The following is a 24,180-nucleotide window of genomic DNA, read 5'->3' on the forward strand; positions in this document are numbered from 1 at the left end:
GTATTTATGTATCACAGCATGTTCGTAAAAATTTTGTGCGATGGATCCGATTTTCCTTAGTTCCTGTTTTGGCGAGCAGTTTTACTGCTGTTAGTTTTGTGTTAATTATTTTTTTGTCTCTCGCAACATGTTTTTGAGGAGATTCCTTTCCCCGAGTTATCGCTGCGTATATGCATATTTTCACGACATAGATTTTTTATTCGCGCAGCATCGTAGCAGCAAACTCTCCGCAGCCACCACTCGACCTCGAGCACTATTACAAATCCTTGAGCACATTTTTGCGCCTATCTAACCACACTCGAGGACACCACAGTCTCAGTAAGAGAGATTTGTGAGCGTTCATTCGAGCGCGAGCTGCCCCAGCACTCCGACAGCAGTTAGCCCCGAGGCCGCGCCTAATCCACGTGATCGCCGCCACCGCGAAGAGCTAACACTCGTGCGGCAGCATCACGACGATCATCCAGGATCATCGCGCACAGGAGCACGGAGAACCCCAGCAGCACCGCCAAGCCTCCACACACCAGGACCACATACCAGTCCGGCATTGCCTCCGCCATTAGAGCCTCGGCTCGAGCTCCTGCTAGCAGCAATGGAGGAGAAGGGAGGAGGAGTGGGAACAAGGCCGGGTGTGAGGAAGAAGAGAGGAGCACCGCGATCGTTTTATAGCCCGAGATCGGTGTACGGTGGGCGAGGTCCACCAGCGCCACTCGTCGCTCGACCGCCGGTGTTCGGAGGCGAGTCCGCGAGCAGTGCCGACAGCGCCCTGGCCCGCGAGGTGAGTGCACGCTGCACCGGCAGCTAGCACGCCGCGCACTACCATGGTACGGCCTCGATGCCCGACGAGCTAGGCATCGCCGGTGGAGGAAGCGCGGGAGAACGCGCGCGCGCGAGAGAGAGAGAGAGAGAGCCAGAGGAAGGAGAAGAGGCCGACAGTGGGCCCTGGGCCCACCTGTCAGCCAGAGAGAGCACTGTGCTCTCGGGTGCGACCAGCTTATTTTAGTAATTTAGAATTTATTATAAATTACTGTATCCCCGTAGAAATATCTCGTTTTCCCTAACCGTGGATTTTTCCACGCTGCGCCAGTGCAACACACTGTGGTTTTACACCACTTATTACCCTCTCACTGTAGCCGTTTTGTTTTTGTGCATTTGAAGGATTTCTTTGATAAAAACAAATTTGTTTCAAAACAATTCTTGTTCAAAACAACTTTTAACAAATCTCGAGGACGAGATTTTTCTTAAGAGGGGGGGGGGGGGTAGTGTTGTGACACCCAAAATTTTGGCCTTGTTTTTTTTATTTATTAAAATGTTGCCAGGAAATAAAACTTTTCCATTTGTCTAGTTTTACCTTTTATGATTTTTGGATTTTTGCTTCAAGTGGGAAAAAACCTTCAAAGAGTATTTTTGGACTTGTGTGCCCTCTTTATAAAATCAATCCTTTATCAGTGGATTTATTTGCATAATTATTTTTCATGAGTTTTAATTCTTTTAAAATGATCTTTCAAAAATTTGGAGCTCCTTTTTGCACTGCAACCATTTGATAAATGCTTCTAAAAATTTCACCAAAAATTTGGGGATGTCATGTGAGTTTTCCCCATCACTTTTATGCAAAAACTTTTTTTTGGTCATTGGAGATTTTGAGCTCCACATCAATTTTTCAAATCTGGTCCAGTAGGTATTTTGCACTACAACCCATTTAAATATTTCTTTAAAATTTCTTCCAAGGGTTTGAAGATGTCAATGGATGCATACAATTCATCTTCAAGCAAAAACCCAGTAATGTTCTTTGAAAAATTTAAGTGAATCATCTTCATTTCCATTCTGGTCCAGTTTGGTGATTTGTACTGCAACCCATTTTTATTTTGCTCTAATACCTTTGAGCTTTTTCCTAATATAGTCCTCCCTACCAAACTCTTAAGTCCAGGAGATTGGACCCTTAGGCATATTTTTGGTGCATGCAATGTCAGCCTTTAGTTTCTGCCCAAAACTGGTTTTCTAAAATTCTTGCACTATCAACTTTCCGTTTTTGCCAAACTAATCTTACCACCATCTCCTGCATCTAAAGAGACACTGATCTGGAGATTTTGGCCACTCCAAGAGTTGCCGAAGTGCATATGACATTCTGTCGAACACCAGGTGTGCACAGTCATTTTTGGCAAGCTCTCGGGTTTGCATTGTGGACTTGAACCCCTAACCTACCCACCTTGTCCACTGAGTGCCTTGTTACCCCTACCTCCATCCTGTGCAGTGCCAGCTCCACCCTCGAGCTCTAGAGCGCGCTGGCATTTCGTCGAGCAGGTGCCGTGCGTGCTCTGGGCGCGCCTAGAGCGCACGTTTTGCACGCGCGCACACTACGTCGACACGCCGCACTGCCGCCCTCGTCGCGTCCCATCTCTGACCCCTGCTCGCCTGCCGAACCCCGCCAGGCACTCGCCCTCTCTCCAGTACCCTCCAAGCTCCCCCTGGCACTCTGCAGCGCCGCCTTGGCAGCACGCCGGCGTCAGCAGCGGATTCCGCCGCGGGCGGCGCCGCCCAAACCACCAGCGCACGCCAGCTGCCCCGGAGCATAGGCCGTGCTTATCCTCCCGCTCGTCGGAGCGCGTTCGTCGCCGCCACGATACCCTGCAACTACAGGAAAGTGGTCGCCGGCGATCTTATCTTCTGCCGCCGCGGAGCCAGCCTCGTCACGTTATAAAAGGGAACCCCGAGCTCGTTCAAGGCTTCAGGCGACATCAGACACTCCCCGTAGAGCTTCCCACACAGTAGATCGACCCGTAGTGGCCATCTTCCTCAACTCCGGCAAGTTCGGTCGCCGCCGCAATCCAGTGCCGTTCATCGCAGCCAAGCCCTCCCCCACCAATCCAACACCACCAGTCGCTCCCTCTGGTCCTTGCGGAGCTGCCCAGCTACTCAACTTCGATCGGAGACCAACGGAGCACCAAAGTCACTTCACCACCGTAGCTTTTCTCCGCCGCGAGCTCGCCGCCGGCGATTCCTTCCACCTCCGACGACCCATCAACCACCCAAAGGACCGCCTCGGTCTAGCCGTTCCATCCTCGCCCTTGGATGCCCGTGAGGCGCTGCCGTTCGTCGACGGCGATCGCCGGAGCCCCGCTCCCGTCGGGCAGAAGAGAGGAGAAGGAGGGAAGAAACGGTCAAACTTGACCAGTGGGCCCTCTGGACCCACTGTCAGTGACCCGCGCGACCGCTCCCTCTGTTTAAGTGAAGGCGCAAACTCCCGAGTGCGTCTCCTCTACTGCGAAAGCGTATTTTCTTCTGAATCGTTTTCTTTTCTGGTTTTATTTAAAAACAGAGATTTGACCAAACTTTGACTGGCTATAACTTTTAAAATAAAACTCCAAATGAGTTGATTCTTTTTCCTACCTCTCTCAATTTTCATCTAGTTTATTTTAAGATTTATTTCAAAAATATTTGAGACAACTTTTGGTACTGCGTTTGAAATATTTGTTATTTGTATATTTGCAAAATAGGATTTTGGAGGAAAAGGGAAGCTTCCAAAAAGTGCATCCTATGCATACTCTTGAAGGCAAGCATTTCTGAACTCTGGCATAATATTTTCTTATGGTGTTTGGATGCGATCACAACACCTTTTGACTTGGAGTATGTGATAGCTTTATGTATCGATATGGTCTCGTGCAGGAATGCACTTTGGAGTTGTTTTGTGGTCAGCAATGGATACACTAGTGATTTGGGTCATCCTCGTGAGCTTCTCTTGCACACCGGTAGGAAGCCGGGAAAGTCGTGGTCTTGGGTAGACATGAGCTTGTCCCTAATCCCTCGTCGAGACGAGTATGCCCGGCATAGCATGGTGAGGCTCGAGGAGTGGTGATTTATTTCACTAGTGGTAATATTGTTGGTGGACACTTGGACCACCTGAGTCGGTTGTAGACCGAGTCTTGATCAATAGCTTCCTTATTTGTCAGTACCACCACTTGTCCCTGCAGGGGATAGGGTATGGTTCAGTAGGTTGTCAACCCCTTTCCAAAGCACACACCGTATAGAGAGGCCGTGATGAGGGTCCCATGGCCATGGATTAAAGCCAGTCATCCGGTCCGGGGGCATGGGTGTTTCGGTTGTAGCCGAAGGGGTAGCTCCCCAGTTTGCGCGCGGTATAAATTTTGTGATCCCATGCTACGTCGAGGTTGTAGCCTCCCCACTTAGAGTTTTGCTTGGCAGGTGTCGTGGGTGATTCCAGACACTGGTGAGTTAAGCTGGTGTGTGCAGGTCAGGCGTGTTTTCAATCAAAAGACCGTAGATGGAATTAGTCCCAAGGGACTGAGTAATCCCGTTACTCGTGGAAAATGGTACTCCCTCTGCAGAGGATATATCCTGTTGGATAGTCATGTCCTTGAGTAAAAACCACAGTCTGAGTTGAGTCTCAGTAACGGTATTCGGATGGAGAACGATTTAACTAGAACTCAGTAACGGTATTCGGATGGAGAACGATTTAACTAGAACTCAGTAACGGTATTCGGATGGAGAACGATTTAACTGGAACGTAGTAACGGTATTCGGATGGAGATACGGCTTGACTAAATTATCGGTTTTTTGGATGGAGAAACGACTGTACTATATATTGTTTATGATTGTGGCACATGTGGATTTCGATCCTTATTTATTTTTGGACTAACCATTTATATTACGTATATTATTGAGTATCCCTGGGATGGTTCTACCTCCTGGATATTCACTGTGATTATTCTCTTATAAGCCCTTTATGTGGTGTCGCCCCGACGCCCGACTGCGGCATTATTATTTCTGCATTTTCTGGGAATTTATATCCCAAAAATCCGGTCGTGACAATAGGGAGTCTAAATAAGAAAACGGAGATGCTTTATAGATGTTTGGGGATGATCCGGACCCATCGGCAACGACAGCCCGGTTCGGGTTTGGGTAAGTTTCGGACACACACACGAGGGGTCTGAGAGAGGTCAACGAGGACAAGGGGGGTTTTGTTGGTTTCGGAGAAAGAGAGAAGAAAGGGGTCGAATTGGTCTGAGAGAAGGTCAACAAGGGCAAGCGGTCTGACAACAGGTCAACGAAGACAAAGAGAGGAGCGGTCACTACGAACGGATGCAAGCTTTATGAAAACATGCAGATGCAATGCGCATGATGCTATGAGATGAGATGCATGACATGAACAAAATGCAAAACAAAAGACAAAACCCAACCACGGAGAAAATAATATATCACATAGCCGGAAATGGCAAGAGTTGGAGTTACAATAATGGAAAGTTACATCTGGGTCGTTACACGCGCACTCCGAGACGTATGCGCCGTGGAGCCCATCACCCCCAAGTTCAACCCTTGGTCGGCCTGCCCTATCACTTTTGATGCAGGGATCACCCGACTAGTATCCGACACGGAGGATCGGCTGCCTTGGTGCTAGACCCAATAATTGACGGATACCATCTCACCCGAGTCCTTATGGACGACGGCAGTAGTCTTAATCTGATATATCAGGACACAGTCCGCAAAATGAGGATAGACCCGACAAGAATCAGCCAAAGCAATACTATCTTTAAAGGAGTAATGCCAGGCCCAGAGGCCTGCTGCACGGGCTCTCTAGTACTAGAGGTTGTATTCGGTACTCCCAACAACTTCTGAAGCGAAGAGTTAACCTTCAACATCGCTCCATTCCGAAGCGGCTATCACGCACTACTCGGAAGAACGGCCTTCGCTCGTTTTAATGCAGTACCGCATTACGCTTATCTTAAGCTTAAGATGCCCGGTCCACATGGCATCATCATAGTTAGCGGAAACACAGAGCGTTCCTTACGTGCCGAAGAATGTGCGGTGGCTCTAGCAGGCGAACACTGAACGACCTTTCCAACCAGAATAAATGATCAGTCGTCAAGACCGCGGACACGGCTAGACGAGTCCGGCGCACCACTAGCTGTAACAGCTCGGATAAACCTGAGATGGGGTAGATGGATATACCCCCATAGGTGGTGCTAGGGGCTTCCCGCATGTAAAAAGGACTACAGTTCGGCCTGACCTTATTTAAATTAAATTTTAATGGTTTATTAAGAATAACCAATTTTTCGCACGAAAACTTTAACCTAGGTTTTTCTCTCTTACAGATGATCATCGTGCTACACCCTTCCAGGATACGGCACAACGGAGACACAGGCGCAGACGTGCAGCAGGGCCCCGTTCAAAGGTTTCTTTTTAGATTAAGACCCTGTGTAAACCTTTTTTACTGTCTCTTGTTGCTTCACACCCTCCGGATACACAACATAACCAAGAGGGATGCTGGCGTTATTGGCATTTTGTCACGTCAGACTAATGCACGTACCTGGAAATTTAGGGCTCATTATCAAGGGCGTTACTCAGCCCAGTCTACGTTGTAAAGTCCAAATACCTTAGGGAGTGTTCGGCGTCGCGAGTTAGGCCTTATATGCATTAGCTCCGAATCATTTCTTTGGTCAATAGTTGGTTTTTCCTGTCTCCCGTGTTTTGCTACCTTACGTTCTGCTCTATCGGCTAAGGTGGCACCGGGAGAACTACTGCGATTGTGCCCTGGTTCATCTGGATGAGCACCTCAGTAGAGAAAGCCGAAAACTGACTGTCATGATAAAGCGCGAGACTGGTCAACCACTCGATGACTCAGCGGAATCTTTGCGATTCCTCCGCATTAACGAAGGGCCGGTTTCCCGGTCATGTACGTACGCGCCCCGTATTCGGATGAGCGCGGAAGTACCAGGGGCTATATAGTAGCCCCACTGTCAAACTCCTATGGCTAAGTGAAAGTGTTAAAGCTATATAGTCTGATTGCCTTGTTCGCCGTGCTATCACCTCCTTAATGGACCAAGACGTTGGATCAAGTGTGAATACGCGCTTTTCTGAACACCCACGCATTATATGCGTGGGGCTGAAGCTGACGACTGCAAACTTTCAGGTTATATACATACATAAACGGCCGCACAGGAGGCATCATAATACTTTTAGGCAAAAATATAAACACAACCTTTATAATCCAAATAGCATTGTTTTTTACAATGGGGATACATGTCACTCGAACATGATACTCTTCGAGCACTGAGCCTCTATTAAACGAGCACCTTCTAGGACTTCTTCAAAATAGTGCTCAGTCGAGACCTGGCCTACGGCCGGATTCTGGGTTGCAATAGCGGTGGCCTCCATCTCTGCCCAGTATGTCTTGACACAGGCAAGAGCCATCCGCGCACCCTCTCTGCACGTCGACCTCTTTACAGCGTCGATATGCGGCACAGCACCAAGGAATTGTTGCACTAAACCAAAATAACTATTCGGCCTTGGTCCCTCCGGCCAAAGATGATCCACGATAGACCTCATGGCAAGTCCAGACAACCTATGGAGCTCGGCCCACTCGGCCATTTGTTCATTTAACAGCAGCGGACGCATTGGAGCACTGAACTGTGACCAGAACAATCTTTCCACTTCATGATCTTTCTCATCTTTGAAAAACTCAGTCGCATCAGTAGCACTCATTGCCAAGTCCGAGTACACGTCTGCAACACTCCATAAATGATCCAGAGGGGCATACTTCGGGTCTCCAAACTTCGTCCGCAACAAAAAGGGCTTCCCAGCCGTGATATCTCCGGCTTGACGGAGCTCCTCCTTCGCCGCTCTGATTTCAGAGCGCGTTTCCCTGGCTTCTTCCATGGCTTTTTTCAGGTCAGCTGCTTTCGCTTGGCTTCCCTTTTCAAGAAGCTTATATCGGTCGGCGGCATCTTTCAGCTCAACAGCCATGTTGGCTATTTTATCTTCGCTCTGACGATGATCAGCCTGTTCGGCTCTTAAATCTTTGACCGCCTTTAGGGCGGCCGCATCACTTCTCCTGGCTTGTTCCTTGGCTCGGGAAAGTTCCGCCCGAAGGGTCTCCACGGCGGCAGCTCCATCTGCAGTCACAACATATTATTGATACTAGCATCATGCCCCTCTTAATATTTGTTGACCACACGAAAATACATACCCTCTGATTCGTCAAGCCACTTGTTCACAAGCGCGATGTCGGCATCTACCGCATCAAGCTGCCGCCTCAGTTCCGCAAACTCACCAGTCTGGCCAGCCACCGGACCATCAGCATCCTACACATAAAAGCAGCGTGGTCATTACCTGGGACTATGATCCTCTGTTTGCCGCCTCTGGACAGCAACCAGAGTCTCAGGGGCTACCATCTACATAGGGCACACCTAGCGTGTGCGGTACTGTCAAAGAATATATATATTACTTTGCGCACCTCAAAACCTCTTAGCAGGCTCGTAAAAGCTTCATGCAACCCACTTTTGGCGGATGGAATCCTCTCAATCACCGTACCCATTAAGGTACGATGCGCCTCTGAGAGAGCCGCTTGCTCCAGAAGACCCATCAGTGCGTCCGGTTGTGCACCGGACAGTCCCGGACTCTTTCTGTTGCTCCCCCGAGGAGCCGAATACTCCGGACTTCGGGTGGCCGAAGGGTTACCTTTTGGCATTGGCGGATCAGGAGAAATCCTCCGTGATGACACCACAGGGTCGTCCGCCCCATGAGGCGGGGAAATAAGGGGAGGCATTTCGCTCTCCATCATCTCGGGAAGAAGATCCCCCGAAGACAAACTTTGTCGAGAAGGGCTATGAGCCGGACTGCAAGATATATGTCTCGGTTATTGTCCTCGGAGATAAAGCAGGATATATTTGCCAAAGTACTCTTGTTCACTTACAGCTCGGTGGAGGGCTGGCCCCCTTACGGGCACTGTGCGGTAAGGATGCCCTCCGGGGTAGGGCTCCCTGGCGAAGGTTTCTTCCCTCGTTTGGAAACCCTCGTTTCCAAGTCTTTAGAGGTGGTCCTTTTCCTTCCTTGGGGAGAGGGAATTTTAGATTCTTCTCCCTGATTATCCTCCTTCGCGGAGACACTAATTCCCCCGGTTTGGATGAGTAATGCGTGAGGCCCGCTTTTGGCTTCTTTATTCCTCCCTTTATCTTCCTCTGATGGCACTTGATAAGGTGCGTGCTCAAGCATCCTGACTAGTACAGGATCCAGTGAGCCTTCGGGAAGGGGGGCCGAACACCTGATCATCTTCGCCTTTTTTATCCAGTCCTGGTCAAAGAGCGATTTTTTCAGAATGATGTTGTGACAAATAAAAGGACAACATGTTCAGCCGCAGAATTACTTATGTAGGTATCTGGACGATAGCAGTTTAGACCCACGTCCTCGGTGGTGTCCGGACACTTTATTTGTGATCCGAAGAACAATCCATACATCTCTTCGAGCGTCACGCCGAAGAATTGCTGAATAGTTCGCGGTCCTTCCGGGTTGAACTCCCACATACGGAGAGGTCGACGTTGGCATGGCAGGACCCGACACATGACTTGCATTACCTTGACAGGACTGACATCTCTCTTGAGGAGATCTCGGATGCGACTCTGCAATGTTGGCACGTCATTAACTGGCCCCCAGTCCAGCCCCTTGTTGACCCATGACGCCAGTTGCGGCGGGGGGCCCGAACGGAAGGCGGGGGCAGCTACCCACTTAGTACTTCGGGGAGCTGTGATGTAAAACCACTCCCGCTGCCATAAGTTGGACATCTCCGGGAAGGAACCCTTCGGCCATGGAGCATCAGCGCCTTTGCTTATTATGGCACCTCCGCATTCTACGTGTCGCCCATCGATCATCTTCGGCTTCACATTGAAGGTCTTGAGCCATAAGCCGAAGTGTGGGGTGATGCGGAGGAAGGCCTCACACACGACGATGAACGACGAGATGTGAAGGATGGAATCCGGAGCTAGATCATGGAAATCGAGCCCGTAATAGAACATAAGCCCTCTAACAAAGGGATCAAGACTAAAGCCTAGCCCTCGGAGGAAGTGGGAAACAAATATGACACTCTCGCTGGGTTTGGGAGTGGGAATGACTTGCCCTTGAGCAGGCAGCCTGTGCGAGATTTCGGCGGTCAGATACCTGGCCTCTCTTAGCTTCTTCATGTCCTCCTCTGTGACAGAGGAGGCCATCCACCGGCCTTGAAGGTTGGATCCGGACATGATTGAAGGTCCGAAGCGCTTAACCTGAGCCTTGGGTGTTGGAATTCGAGGTGGGGGAAGGGAAGGATCGAGCACGAGAAGAAAAGGACAGGCCTTGGCCCCTTTATAAAGAGGGTGAATATCAAGCGTCCTCCGCGTGGCCGTTTGGAACTTGCCTAAAATCGAGGAGTCATACCAGCAGGCATGATTGGGTTACCCACACCCGTATTAATGAGAATCCCGTGATAAGGGGACACGATCTCTGCTTTGACAAGACGTGATAAGAAAACCGCCTCGCAACACATGAAGTGGCAGGCTGGGAAAAAACGGTTCGTAATGACCGGACCACGGCAGGATGTCACGTTATGAAAAGTTGTCAGCAGATTAGATTTGTGGAATATTATGCTCTCTATGGTGGTATGTGGAATTTGTTTTGCAGAGCTGGACACGATCCTTGTGTTCAAAATCTTCTATGGAGTATTCGGAGAAGGAACCCGCCTTGCAATGCCGAAGACAATCTGCGCGCCGGACTCATCGTCATTGAAGCCTGGTTCAGGGGGTACTGAGGGAGTCCTGGATTAGGGGGTCCTCGGACAGCTGGACTATATACTTTGGCCGGACTGGTGGACTATGAAGATACAAGATTGAAGACTTTGTCCCGTGTCCGGGTGGGACTCTCCTTTGTGTGGAAGGCAAGCTTGGCAATTCGGATATGTAGATCTCCTCCCTTGTAACCGACTCTGTGTAACCCTAGCCCCCTCTGATGTCTATATAAACCGGAGGGTTTAGTCCATAGGAGAACAACAATCATAATCATAGGCTAGCTTCTAGGGTTTAGCCTCTACGATCTCATGGTAGATCAACTCTTGTAATACTCATATCATCAAGATCCATCAAGAAGGAAGTAGGGTATTACCTCCATCGAGAGGGCCCGAACCTGGGTAAACATTGTGTCCCCCGCCTCCTGTTACCATCCGCCTTAGACACACAGTTCGGGACCCCCTACCCGAGATCCGCCGGTTTTGACACCGACATCTTACTTACCCACTGACTATCAGCAACGGGATAAATAATACCTGCCTCAAGAAGCTTTAGTATTTCCTTTCTTACCACTTCTTTCATCTTAGGATTCAGCCGTCGTTAGTGATCACGAACTGGTTTGGCATCTTTCACCAAATTTATTTTATGTTGACAAAGAGTGGGACTAATGCCCTTAAGATCATCAAGAGTATATCAAATAGCAGCGCGGTGCTTCTTCAGTGTTTTCAATAATCTCTGTTCCTCAAGCTCTGAAAGGGTAGCACTAATAATAACAGGATATATCTTCTTTTCATCAAGATAAGCATATTTAAGGGTATCAGGCAATGGTTTAAGCTCAAATACGGGATCACCCTTGGGTGGAGGAGGATCTCCTAGGATTTCAACGGGCAAATTGTGTTTCAAGATGGGTTCCTGTTTAAGGAATACTTCATCTATTTCCCTTCTTTCATTCATAAACATGTCATTTTCATGGTCTAGCAAGTATTGTTCTAAAGGATCACTAGGAGGTACTGCAATAGAAGCAAGACCAATAATTTCATCTTTACTAGGCAATTCCTCTTCACGGTGTTGTCTACGAAATTTAGAGAAATTAAACTCATGAGACATATCACCCAAACCAATAGTAACAACATCCTTTTCGCAGTCTATCTTAGCATTAACAATGTTCAAGAAGGGTCTACCAAAAATAATTGGGCAAAAGCTATCTTGTGGGGAACCGAGAACAAGAAAATCAGCAGGATACTTAGTTTTCCCACACAAGACTTCAACATCTCTAACAATTCCTATTGGTGATATAGTATCTCTATTAGCAAGTTTAATTGTGACATCAATATCTTCTAACTCAGCAGGTGGAATATCATGCATAATTTCTTTGTATAAGTCATGAGGTATTGCACTAGCACTAGCACCCATATCACATAAGCCATGATAACAATGATCTCCTATTTTAACAGAAATAACAGGCATGCCTACCACAGGTCTATGTTTATCTTTAGCACAGGGTTTAGCAATTCTAGCAGTTTCATCACAGAAATAAATAACATGCCCATCAATATTATCAGCCAAGAGATCCTTAACGATTGCAATATTAGGTTCAACTTTGACTTGCCCAGGAGGTGTATAGGTTCTAATATTGCTTTTACGAACCACAGTTGAAGCTTTAGCATGATCTTTTATCCTAACAAGAAAAGGTGGTTTCTCAACATAAGCAGTAGGAACAATAGGATCATTATAAGTGATAGTCTTTTCTTCAACTTTAATAGGTGCAGCTACTTTTACTTCTATGGGGGGATGATATTTAAACCACTTCTCCTTAGGGAGATCAACATGAGTAGCAAAAGATTCACAGAAAGAAGCTACTATCTCAGAGTCAAGTCCATATTTAGTGCTAAATTTACGGAAAACATCGATATCCATAAAAGATTTAACACAATCAAACTTAGGTGTCATACCTGACTCCTTACCTTAGTCGAGATCCCAATCTGCAGAGTTGCATTTAATTCTTTCCAATAAATCCCATTTGAATTCAATAGTCTTCATCGTAAAAGAGCCAGCACAAGAAGTATCGAGCATGGTGCGATTGTTATCAGAAAGCCGAGCATAATTTTTTTGAATAATTATCCCTCTTGGGAGCTCATGATTGGGACATGAATATAACATTGATTTAAGCCTCCCCCAAGCTTGAGCGATGCTTTCTCCTTCGCGAGGCCAAAAATTATATATATATATAATTGCGATCATGATTAATAAGATGCATAGGATAAAACTTCTGATGAAATTCCAATTTCAATCGTTTGTAGTTCCATGATCCCATATCATCACATAGCCTATACCATGTCAATGCATCTCCCTTCAAAGATAAAGGGAAGACCTTCTTCTTAATAACATCATCGGGCACACCTGCAAGCTTAAATAATCCACAAACTTCATCCACATATATTAGGTGCTCATTATGATGCATTGTTCCATCTCCTGCAAAAGGCTTAGCTATCATACCCGAAGGAATCTCAAAATAGACATTTTCATTTTCAGTAGGTTCAGTAGGTTGAGGAGCAGCTCTTTGCTCTACTGGTCGGGGTGAAGATACCTCGAACAAGCCCCTCAGAGGATTACTTTCCATAGTAACAAGTGACAGTAAATTTCAGCACACTATATAAATTTTTCCTTACCAAATTCCACCTACCAAAGGCGCTTCACTCCCCGGCAACGGCGCCAGAAAAGAGTCTTGATAACCCACAAGCATAGGGGATCTATCGTAGTCCTTTCGATAAGTAAGAGTGTCGAACCCAACGAGGAGCAGAAGGAAATGATAAGCGGTTTTCAGCAAGGTATTCTGTGCAAGCACTGAAATTAGAGGTAACAGATTGTTTTGTGATAAGATAATTTGTAACGAGCAACAAGTAACAAAAGTAAATAAAGTGCAGCAAGGTGGCCCAATCCTTTTTGTAGCAAAGGACAAGCCTGGACAAACTCTTATATAGAGAAAAGCGCTCCCGAGGACACATGGGAATTATCGTTAAGCTAGTTTTCATCACGTTCATATGATTTGCGTTCGATACTTTGATAATTTAATATGTGGGTGGACCGGTGCTTGGGTGCTGTTCTTAATTGAACGAGCATCCCACTTATGATTAACCCCTATTGCAAGCATCCGCAACTAAAAAAGAAGTATTAAGGTAAACCTAACCATAGCATGAAACATGTGGATCCAAATCAGCCCCTTACGAAGCAACGCATAAACTAGGGTTAAGCTTCTGTCACTCTAGCAACCCATCATCTACTTATTACTTCCGAATGCCTTCCTCTAGGCCCAAATAATGGTGAAGTGTCATGTAGTCGACGTTCACATAACACCACTAGAGGAGAGACAACATACATCTCATCAAAATATCGAACGAATACCAAATTCACATGACTACTAATAGCAAGACTTCTCCCATGTCCTCAGGAACAAACGTAACTACTCACAAAGCATATTCATGTTCATAATCAGAGGGGTATTAATATGCACAAAGGATCTGAACATATGATCTTCCACCAAATAAACCAACTAGCATCAACTACAAGGAGTAATCAACACTACTAGCAACCTACAAGTACCAATCTCAGACATAGAGACAAGAATTGGCTACAAGAGATGAACTAGGGTGTGAGAGGAGATGGTGCTGGTGAAGATGTTGATGGATATTGGCCCCCTCCCGATGAGAGGAGCGTTGGTGATGACGATGGTGATGATTTCCCCCTCCCGGAGGGAAGTGTCCCCGGCAGAACAGCTCCGCCAGAGCCCTAGATTGGTTCCGCCAAGGTTCCGCCTCGTGGCGGCGGAGTCTCGTCCCGAAAGCTTCCTTATTATTTTTCTTTGGACGAAAGACTTCATATAGCAGAAGATGGGCACCGGAGGGCCAACAGGGGGCCCACGAGGTAGGGGGCGCGCCCGGGGGGTAGGGCGCGCCCCCACCCTCGTGGCCAGGGTGTGGGCCCCTCTGGTATTTCTTCGGATCAGTATTTTTTATTATTTCCAAAAATAACTTTCATGGAGTTTCAGGACTTTTGGAGTTGTGCAGAATAGGTCTCTAATATTTGCTCCTTTTCCAGCCCAGAATTCCAGCTGCCGGCATTCTCCCTCCTTATGTAAACCTTGTAAAATAAGAGAGAATAGGCATACGTATTGTGACATAATGTGTAATAACAACCCATAATGCAATAAATATCGATATAAAAGCATGATGCAAAATGTACGTATCACTACCAAGGATAGACAACTAGGTTCTCGGATCCCACACATACCAAGCATTTCAAAATCATACACACAATATGCTCGATATGTGCAAATACAACATGGCATGACAACAAGACTCTACGACTCAGAGTATTTATTCATTAGGCTCCGAAGAGCTAGATATTACAAACATGGGTCTGATGACCTGGCATTCAAGTCATACAAGCAACAAGCACATGTGGAAGCTTAACTTGTCTGAGTACAGACAACTACAAATGAAAAGGCTGAGAAGCCTGACTATCTACAAGACCCTGCCGAGGGCACAAGATCGTAGCTAAGGTAACAAGTTAACATCGAAGTCCACGCGGAACTACTAGCAAGACTGAAGTCTCTCTGCAAAAACATAAATTAAGCAAACATGAGGGGTGGTGGAGTTGAACTGCATCAGAAGTATCTACATATGTATCGGTATCCACAAAGGGGTGGTGGAGTTTAACTGCAGCAAGCTAGCTTTGACTCAGTGGCTAACCTGAACTATGACTGCAAGAAACTCTTTTGAGGTGGCGCACACGAGTCCACATATTCATCATATCAATACACCACTATGGATCCGCTCCCATCTCCCTACGAGAACGCCATCCATAACACTCACGCTTATCTTGCGAGTTTTAGAGTATCCACTTTCACTTGTCTATGAACTGTATAGGCAACCCAGAAGTCCTTTACCGCGGACACGGCTATTCGAATAGATGATGTTAAACCTGCAGGGGTGTACTTCATCACACACGCTCTCGCCACTTACCACCATGTACACGACGTGTATCTCGGCAACCTTCAAGCGGAAGCCTGGCGAGGGAGTCGGCCACCACCTGACTAACCACACAAGTCTCTAGTCCAGGTTTATCGCCTATTCGGGTTCCATCCGCAAGGAGATCTGGCCGGGGTGTCGCTCACGGCCCCAAACAATGTGTACAGGGTTCCAAGCCCACCAAACGAGCAGCGCTCGGTATACCCGGCCACGGTGCCTAGTCTGTCCCAAGCCCACCTGTACTGGGTGCCACTTGGTAGACTACTAACACTACCTACAAACACCAGAAACTAGTTGCAACTCCTGGACGGAGATTAGGTTGGTTGCGTGGTAGTAACTGTTCATGGATCACAAAACAGAACTCGGTTCCTGAGGACGGCTGCAATGAGACAACCCACCATGTACTCCTACATGGCCTCTCACCACTACCTTTACCAAATCATGTTCACACACTTAGCTCTCAATAGTAGGACATGTTCACAACTTTCCAATTCATCCCCGATGAATCAGACCTGACACAACTCTAAGCAATAGCAGGCAAAACAAACAAGCATGAATGAGTAGGCACATCAGGGCTCAAACAACTCCTACTCATACTAGTGGGTTTCATCTATTTACTGTGGCAATGACAGGTCATGCAGAGGAAAGGGGGTTCAACTACTGTAGCATGTAACAGTTGAATCGCTGTTGTCCTAATGCAGTAAAAGAGAGAAGGAGCGAGAGAGTGGGATTGTATCAGAATGACCAAGGGGGTTTTGCTTGCCTGGCACTTATGAAGATAGCATTGGGTCTTCATCAGTGTCAACGATCACAACGTCGGAACAACGTCTACCGAGGGGGAACAACATCGGCAAACAGAGAATAAACACAATCAATGCAATGCACAATATGATGCATGAACATGGCATGTATATGTGATGTTGTTTGTGCTAATGCAAACAGCAACAAGTTCAATGGAGCTCATTTGGATCAAGGATTCAAATGCAACTCCAAACTTAAGCATTTTAAATGCCCTGTATGTGTTTTCATCTATACAGCAGGTTTAGGTTGGCTTGTCATGCATGAAACTAGTACGGATGGATAGATTGAATTTTTTCTGATAATTTTTCATATATAAATTATTTCATTCTTTGCTACGGTTGATTTTATATGATTTTTAGATGTTTTGGGCATTTTCTAAAAATAATACATCATTTAAGATTTATTTAAATTTCAGAAAGGAATTATTGCGTTAGCATGACCTCACAGTGACGTCAGCAGGTCAACGGGTCAGTCCAGGTCAAACCTGACGTGTGGGGTCCACACATCAGTGACACGGTTAACTAACAGAGTTAATTAAAATTAAACTAAACCTAATCTAGATTAGTTAAGGCCTGGGCCCACATGTAAGTGGCACTTGCTCTAATTAGTGATTAACTTAAAACTATTAGGGCGCTGGGCCCACTAGTCAGTGACTATAGGTTGGTTAGCTGGAAGTGATTAGCGCTAATCACGCGGCCACGTCGGCACGCTGGAGTTTGGCTGGCGATGACCAATGGGACGGCAGAGACGCGTCGGGTTCACGCTACAGGGCACCGTTTAGGGCGCGGTTGGGTTCTACGGCGAGCTGGATGGGTGCCGCATCCGGTGGTGCAAGCGGTTGGGTGCGGGGAGGCCGGGAACGACGGCAATGATGACAACCGCGGTGGCTAGAGTTCGGACCTCAGCGAGAACGGCGTTGCATCGCACGGAAGGAACAGTTGGTGGGCGCTATGGACTCCTGACGGCGTGCTGAGCACGATGACACGCTCAGTTGCGGCTATAGATGACGGTGGTCATGGCGGCGACATGGCCGGCGGAGCCAAGCTCCCGACCGTGATGGCCAACGGGGTTAGGGGGCAGCTAGAGTGACGTGGCTAAGGGGAGAAGGAAGAGAAGCTCACAGGGAGTGCAGGAGTGGCCTCGGCATGCTCGGGGAAGCACCGGAGCAAGTAGAGCGGCGAGGGGGATCTCCGGCGGTCGGCGATGAAGATGATGAAGGTGGCGACGATGCAGGGTGTCACAGCCCCAGAATAATGCTTGTAATTAGTGGCATTGCATCCATGCATCATGTCTAAATTTATTTGAAAATTGAAATGGGGATTGATCAACCCCTAGCACCAACGCAATGCAAATAGGTTCAACTTAAAAATATTTTCAATAAACCCAAACTGACTTTAGAAAAAGTCCATCATTTCTGAAATTGGTGAATCCTCTGACAAAAATGATGCACATTTTTCCTAGGTCATTTAAGGTTTTTTCGATTAAATCATAGGTATTTGAATTGGGGCTTATAAATGTTATATACATTTTTAACTGCTCCAATAATTCTGAAATTTTTGTTGGGGCTCTGGAATTATTCAGTTAGCATCCAAAAATATTTTCAGAATTCATTTAAATGGTTTAGCACTATTGCTAAATCAAAACACAAAGACAGAAAATAGGAAATGATAAAAAGGAGAGCAACTTACCTGGTCTCACCTGTGCAGCCCACCAGAGAGCTCAGCCATCGCTGTAGCAGTCGGCCCAGCCCACCAGCGCCCTCCCTGTCGTCTACCTCCTCGAGACAGTGGCACAGGGGCATGTGCTCGCCGCGCGCCGGCACGCGCCGGCCACCTCCTGCCTCCCTGCCTGTCTCCCCATCGCCCTGAGGATGCCACGCGACCCCTTGGCGCCCTCTCACTCCCTTCCGTGTCTGTCCCTTGTCTGCCCCTCTCCCCCGAGCACCACCGAGCGGAGCTCGTCGCCACCGACACCGTTCGCCACGGCCACCGACCCTCGCTCGCCCATACAGTGTATCCAAGAGCTCCGGGTCCTCCTCCTCATCCTCTCCACCAAGCCATGGAACGATGGACGCACCACAACGTCGACAGCATCGCTGTTTCCATCGCCGGCCACCGTGGATCCTCGCCGTCGATTCGGGAGCTACCGGGCGTCCCCGACCTCGACCTCGCGCTCGTTGGACTCGCTGTGAGCCTCCGCACCGAACCTCCCTCTCCCTGATGCCGATTTCTTCCTCTAACCACGGGTTCCGTCGAGCCCGAGAGCTCATAGCCGCCGGCCACGAGGTCGCTATGGCTAGAGCCCACACACGTCGCGTCCGAGCATGCTGTCGTCCTCAGCACGTTCCCAGGAACCCAGAGCACCTACCCACTCTTCCTCCCGTGCACCGTAGCGCTCTGTCCATCTTCACCGAACTCCAGCCGCCGCGCAAGTTGCTGCCGCCGTCGACCTAGGCCACCGGAGCTGCTGCTGCGTGCACCACCCGACGCGGACGAGCCTCCTCATCGCATAGACGCACTTCGCCGTCCATATGGTCGCCGGAAAGCAAAACCCGAGCATCGCCGTCTTCTCTGGACGTCGCCGGCGGCTTAACTCCGGCCGTGCCGACGTGGCACCGTCATTAGTGGCTAATGACGCCACTAACCAACCCCCTGGTTACACTGACAGCCGGGCCCCACCCCATAATTAACCACAGGGTTATTTCCCTGCTTAAATTAAGCTAATGCTTTGACCGCGCCACCTCAGCGTTGACCTGGGCCCCACTGTCAGGTTTGACTTGGAGCAGCCCGTTTGACCCGCTGACGTCATGCTTACACATTGCTGATGCAGTTAATCATTTTCTGGATTAAAAATAATCCAGGAAATTCCAGAAATTAGCAAAACTTCAAAAAATCATAGAAAATAATCTATAGCTTAGAATGAAATAATTTATATATGAAAAATGATCAGAAAATCCAATCTATCCATATGTACCATTCTCATGCATGTTTGAGCAACTTAAAGCTACTGTATATGACAATTTGAATTAATGGCATTTGAAATGCCTTATGTGGAGTTTGAATTTGAATCTAGTGTTCAAATCAACTCCATTTCAATCGTTGCTAGCTGCATTAGCTCAAATCACAGCATATTTCCATGTCATGATCATGCATCATATTGTGGCATTGCATTGATTGCGTTGTTTCTCTGTTTGCCGGTAATTGTCCCCTCTCAGTAGACGTTGTTCCGGTGATGTGTTCGATGACACCGATGAAGAGCTATTCTATCTTCGGAAGTGTCAGGCAAGCAAAACCCCCTTGTTCATTCCGATACAATCCCACTCTCTCGCTCCTGCTCTCTTTTACTTCACCAGGACAACAACGATTCAACTGTTACATGCTGCGGTAGTTGAACCCCTTTCCTCTGCACGACCTGTCATTGCCATAGTAAATAGATGAAACCCACTAGCATGAGTAGGAGTTGTTTGAGCACTGATGTGCCTACTCATTCATGCTTGTTTGTCATGCCTGCTACTGCTTAGAGTTGAGTCAGGTCTGATTCATCGGGAATGAATTGGAATGTGGTGAACATGTCTTACTGTTCAGAGCTAAGTGTGTGAACAGGATTTGATAAAGGTAGAGGTGAGAGGCCATGTAGGAGTACATGGTGGGTTGACTCATTGAAACCATCCTCAGGAACTGAGTTCCGTGTTTGTGATCCATGAACAGTTACTACCACACATTGGGTTCCGGTAACTCGACCCCTCTCGGCTTATTAATCGCCTCAATCTCTTTCCAGGAGTTGCAACTAGTTTCTGGTGTTTGTAGGTAGTGTTAGTAGTCTACCAAGTGGAACCCGGTACAGGTGGGCTTGGGACAGACTAGGCACAGTGGCACGGTGTACCAAGTGGCACCCGGATGGTGGGCTTGGGAACCCTGCTCACATCGTTTGGGGCCGTGAGCGACACCCCGGCCGGATCTCCTTGCGGATGGAACCCGAATAGGCGATAAACCTGGACTAGAGACTTGTGTGGTTAGTCAGGTCGTGGCCGACTCCCTCGCCAGGCTTCTGCTTGAAGGTTGCCGAGATACACGACATGTACATGGTGGTAAGTGGCGAGAGTGTGTGTGAAGAAGTACACCCCTGCAGGGTTAACATGATCTATTAGAATAGCCGTGTCCGCGGTAAAGGACTTCTGGGTTGCCTGTAGAGTTCCTAGACAAGTGAAAGTGGATACTCTAAAATGCGCAAGATAAGCGTGAGTGCTATGGATGGCGTTCTCGTAGGGAGACGGGAGCGGATCCATAGTGGTGTATTTATATGGTGAATATGTGGACTCGTGTGCGCCACCTCAAAAGAGTTACTTGCTGTCGTAGTTCAGGATAGGTACCGAGTCAAAGCTGGCTGGCTGCAGTCAAACTCCACCACCCCTTTGTTTACCGGAGTCCTGCTAGCCCAGCACTACTGCTCCGGAACACTTAGACTGGCCGGCATGTGATTCACATCGTTCCTGTGTTTGTACCTTCGGTGAAATGTCATGCGGTGACTTCCGGAGTCCTGCTAGCCTGCTACAGCCCGGGTTCCCGGAGTCCTGTTAGCCCAGTTGCTACAGCCTGGATTCACACGTTGATGACCTACACGTTCGATGCTGGTTCATGTATGCCTGTCCCCGTAAGTTAGTGCCACTTTGGGTTCACGACTAGTCATGTCGGCCCGGTTTCTCTGTCATATGGATGCTAGCGACACTATCATATATGTGAGCCAAAAGGTGCAAACGATCTTAGGCCAGGTAATGTGGCACCTGTGGGAATACCGTGCATGAGGCCGCAAAGTGATATGATGTGTTACATGCTAGATCGGTGTGACTTAGAATCAGGGTCCTGACAGCTTTGGTATCAGAGCCTGACTGCCTGTAGGATTACCAAGCCAAACTGGTCGAAGTTGAGTCTAGAAATGCTTTAGTTATATAAGGGAATTGATATTGGAAGGGAACGTAAGGCTCTTTTTACTCCTTTACCTTATGCCTTCTGATCTGAGTCAACCTCTTCTTTTCTACGAGCATTAGGATCTAGGATTTCTCATCTTCTATCAGGATCATGTGTTACTAATCCGTAGACTCATAGGATTGATGGATTCAAGCCTCAGTTCAGTTCTACTACTTTCGTATGTTCATAGCTGGCCTCAGAACCTTGATATTGTGATGTTGAGTGGTCATGCCACCATTTTGTAGGATGTCTCAAATCTTTTTCGAGCAATTACAACCGTTATGCTGTCCGAGTCATCCCAGGTTTCTAAATAGTCTGATGCATTTGCAAGTCCCTTCTTCCCGTTTCCGATGTCCTTTTGGGCCAGATTAAGCACACTAAACGGTCTGTTGAGGTACTACATTGCCTTGACATATATGTTGGAGCTAGTATTATGACCCTAAGCATCCTAGAGAACCACTCAGTAATCTAGCAATGCTTTGTATCCCTAGTGTGATAATTCTGGCCATCATTCTCAAAAGCATCTCGTGATGCCATTTAGTAGTAGGCATTCTATCCCTGGGTTTTTGAACCCGAGATTCACTCTACTCATTCATCTTGATAGTGTTTGCTAGTTCCTTTAGGATATTAGTAACCTTGCGATAGTCCTCGAGTTCCGTGGTATTTCCTTCTTCCAAATACCATGAACTGCTTATGGCAGGAGTTCTGTTGAACCAAAAGATCACAACCAAAGTGCTCTTGATGAGTTCTCGATTCTATGTTGTGACTCTGCCAGATCTACCTTTCTGCATGGGTTATCTGGAAGAAATATGTTGAGCTTTGTTCGACATACTAATCTATGCATCCACAACTCAGAAAGATATATGTCCCTTTGACTTGTCCCTCTTTAGTTGTATTCCGACCTTCGTCTATCAATAGAGAGTCAAGGGTATGTGTGCATTCGTGTTCATCGATGCCTATTATTCTTGTGGTCCGTCAAGCCATCCTATTCCGAATTACTAGGAGAAACAAACTCCATTACCTCATCCATATCTAGGATTGGGTCAAAGTAGTTGTATCCCACAGATCAAAATGCCAATCCAGCTTTTGTTCTGTCCTACCCTGGAGTATTACCCCCTTTATGTCAAGAATATCATAGGAATTGCACCATGTCTTATGAATTCTTGACGAAGTGATACTTCTCACCATTGTTCTTCATTCCTCGGTCTCTGTGTTGTTGCAACCGAAATGCCGACAAGTGAAATATGATGTGTGAAATCAATACTCTTAGCAACCCCGTTGCTTGGTATTTAAAGTACAATAATTTCATTCTTAGTGTGTTGGTTATTGAATCACCATACTAGGACTGATTGTGCTACCTAGTCTTATTTTCGGTGCACTCTTCGATCAATGAGTTAGGATTGTGTCAATCCCTCGCCCTTTTGATCATATCACCTTGCCTCGAAAGCAAGATTGATCTCGAGCTTAATAACATATCGGTGGTTCATGATTTTCCGATTATCCTTTCGGAAGTATTACCAGGTTTCCCCCTGACTGTTATGTTGAACTCGTGATCAAGTTGGTTTCCTTGAAACCACCCCTTCTCCAAGAATCCGTGTTGGATACCCCTGAGCTAGTTGGTCCAGCTAAACAACAACTTGGAGAGTTGGAAGATGAAAGCTTGTCCGACTTAGTTCATTTCCAAAGGGATATCTTGTGTGGTGTGTCTGATGTAGAAAGATGATATCTTCATCAGTTGACCCTCGTGATCAGTTGTTGAACCTATTGTCTTGCCCAAACCTTGATTTGAGTGTGGGCCATCGTCAAATCAAATCAGAACCAACAATATTCGTAATGCTGTCTTACTCGTGGTTGATTCCTCGAGCATAAACCATTATATCTTCTGGGTCTGACCAATGCTATCACCTTGTTCACATAATTGTGGAATTCCACTTATATGGAAACCTAGATGAATTGTTGTTGAGCCCATTGACATCATTTTGTCTCCTCCATGATTCATGTTGAACATTAAATAGTGTTGGAAACTTTTTAAGCATTGCCTTCGTGTTCCATTCATGAGGTATATGTTTGGATGAAAGAAGTGACTTCCTCTAGTTCATGTGCATTTGAAGCAAGTTGCCGCCGTGAATTTGAGAAAGTTTGTTTTTTTGCCTCCTCTGGAATCGTCCTAAGTCAGTCACGCATGTGCGAAGTATTCTGTGGTTTGATAGACTGATCATCTACATTCCATATGCATTCCCTAGCACACCAAGCCACTGATTGATTTGTTCAAGGAAAAGAAGTTCCTTCTTAAGACTCGGGGCTTATACAAGGACTTCAATATCCTCGATGATGGTTCCCCCACCTGAACTCGGTAGTGTTTTATTATAAGACTACTATGTGGTCATGCTTGTCTGGGACATCGTGTTCACATGTGTGTAGCAGAACCGGCTCATGTTTTGGAGCTTACTATCATAGTTCATCTCTCGAGAATCTCGCAACATTATCTCGTCGATTTGTGTTGCAAAATTTCCTTTCAGACATGTTGAGTCTGGAATTTCCTGCCGCCAACCAGATCCGAATCTTAGGCATTTATGATGGTTGGGGCATCTCATGGATTTTGATCTTAGTTCCTCTATAATCCCGGTAAGTCAATGTAGTGGTTATTCTGCTGAGTCAAGATATCATCCACCTCCCATGAGGATGTGACTTATAGTCCCCTTCCCAAACTGAGTATGCCAATTCTTTGAACTCCTTCAAATGATCGATTGTGATTGCCTTAGGCTGGTATAAAGAGTTTCAATGATCTTTGTATCAAAAGTAATTCTTTTTGCCACTTAAGGGAATAATTCTACGAGTCACCTTCCC

This window comes from Aegilops tauschii, chromosome 5 (assembly GCF_002575655.3).
Source record: "Aegilops tauschii subsp. strangulata cultivar AL8/78 chromosome 5, Aet v6.0, whole genome shotgun sequence".
NCBI lineage: Eukaryota > Viridiplantae > Streptophyta > Magnoliopsida > Poales > Poaceae > Aegilops > Aegilops tauschii.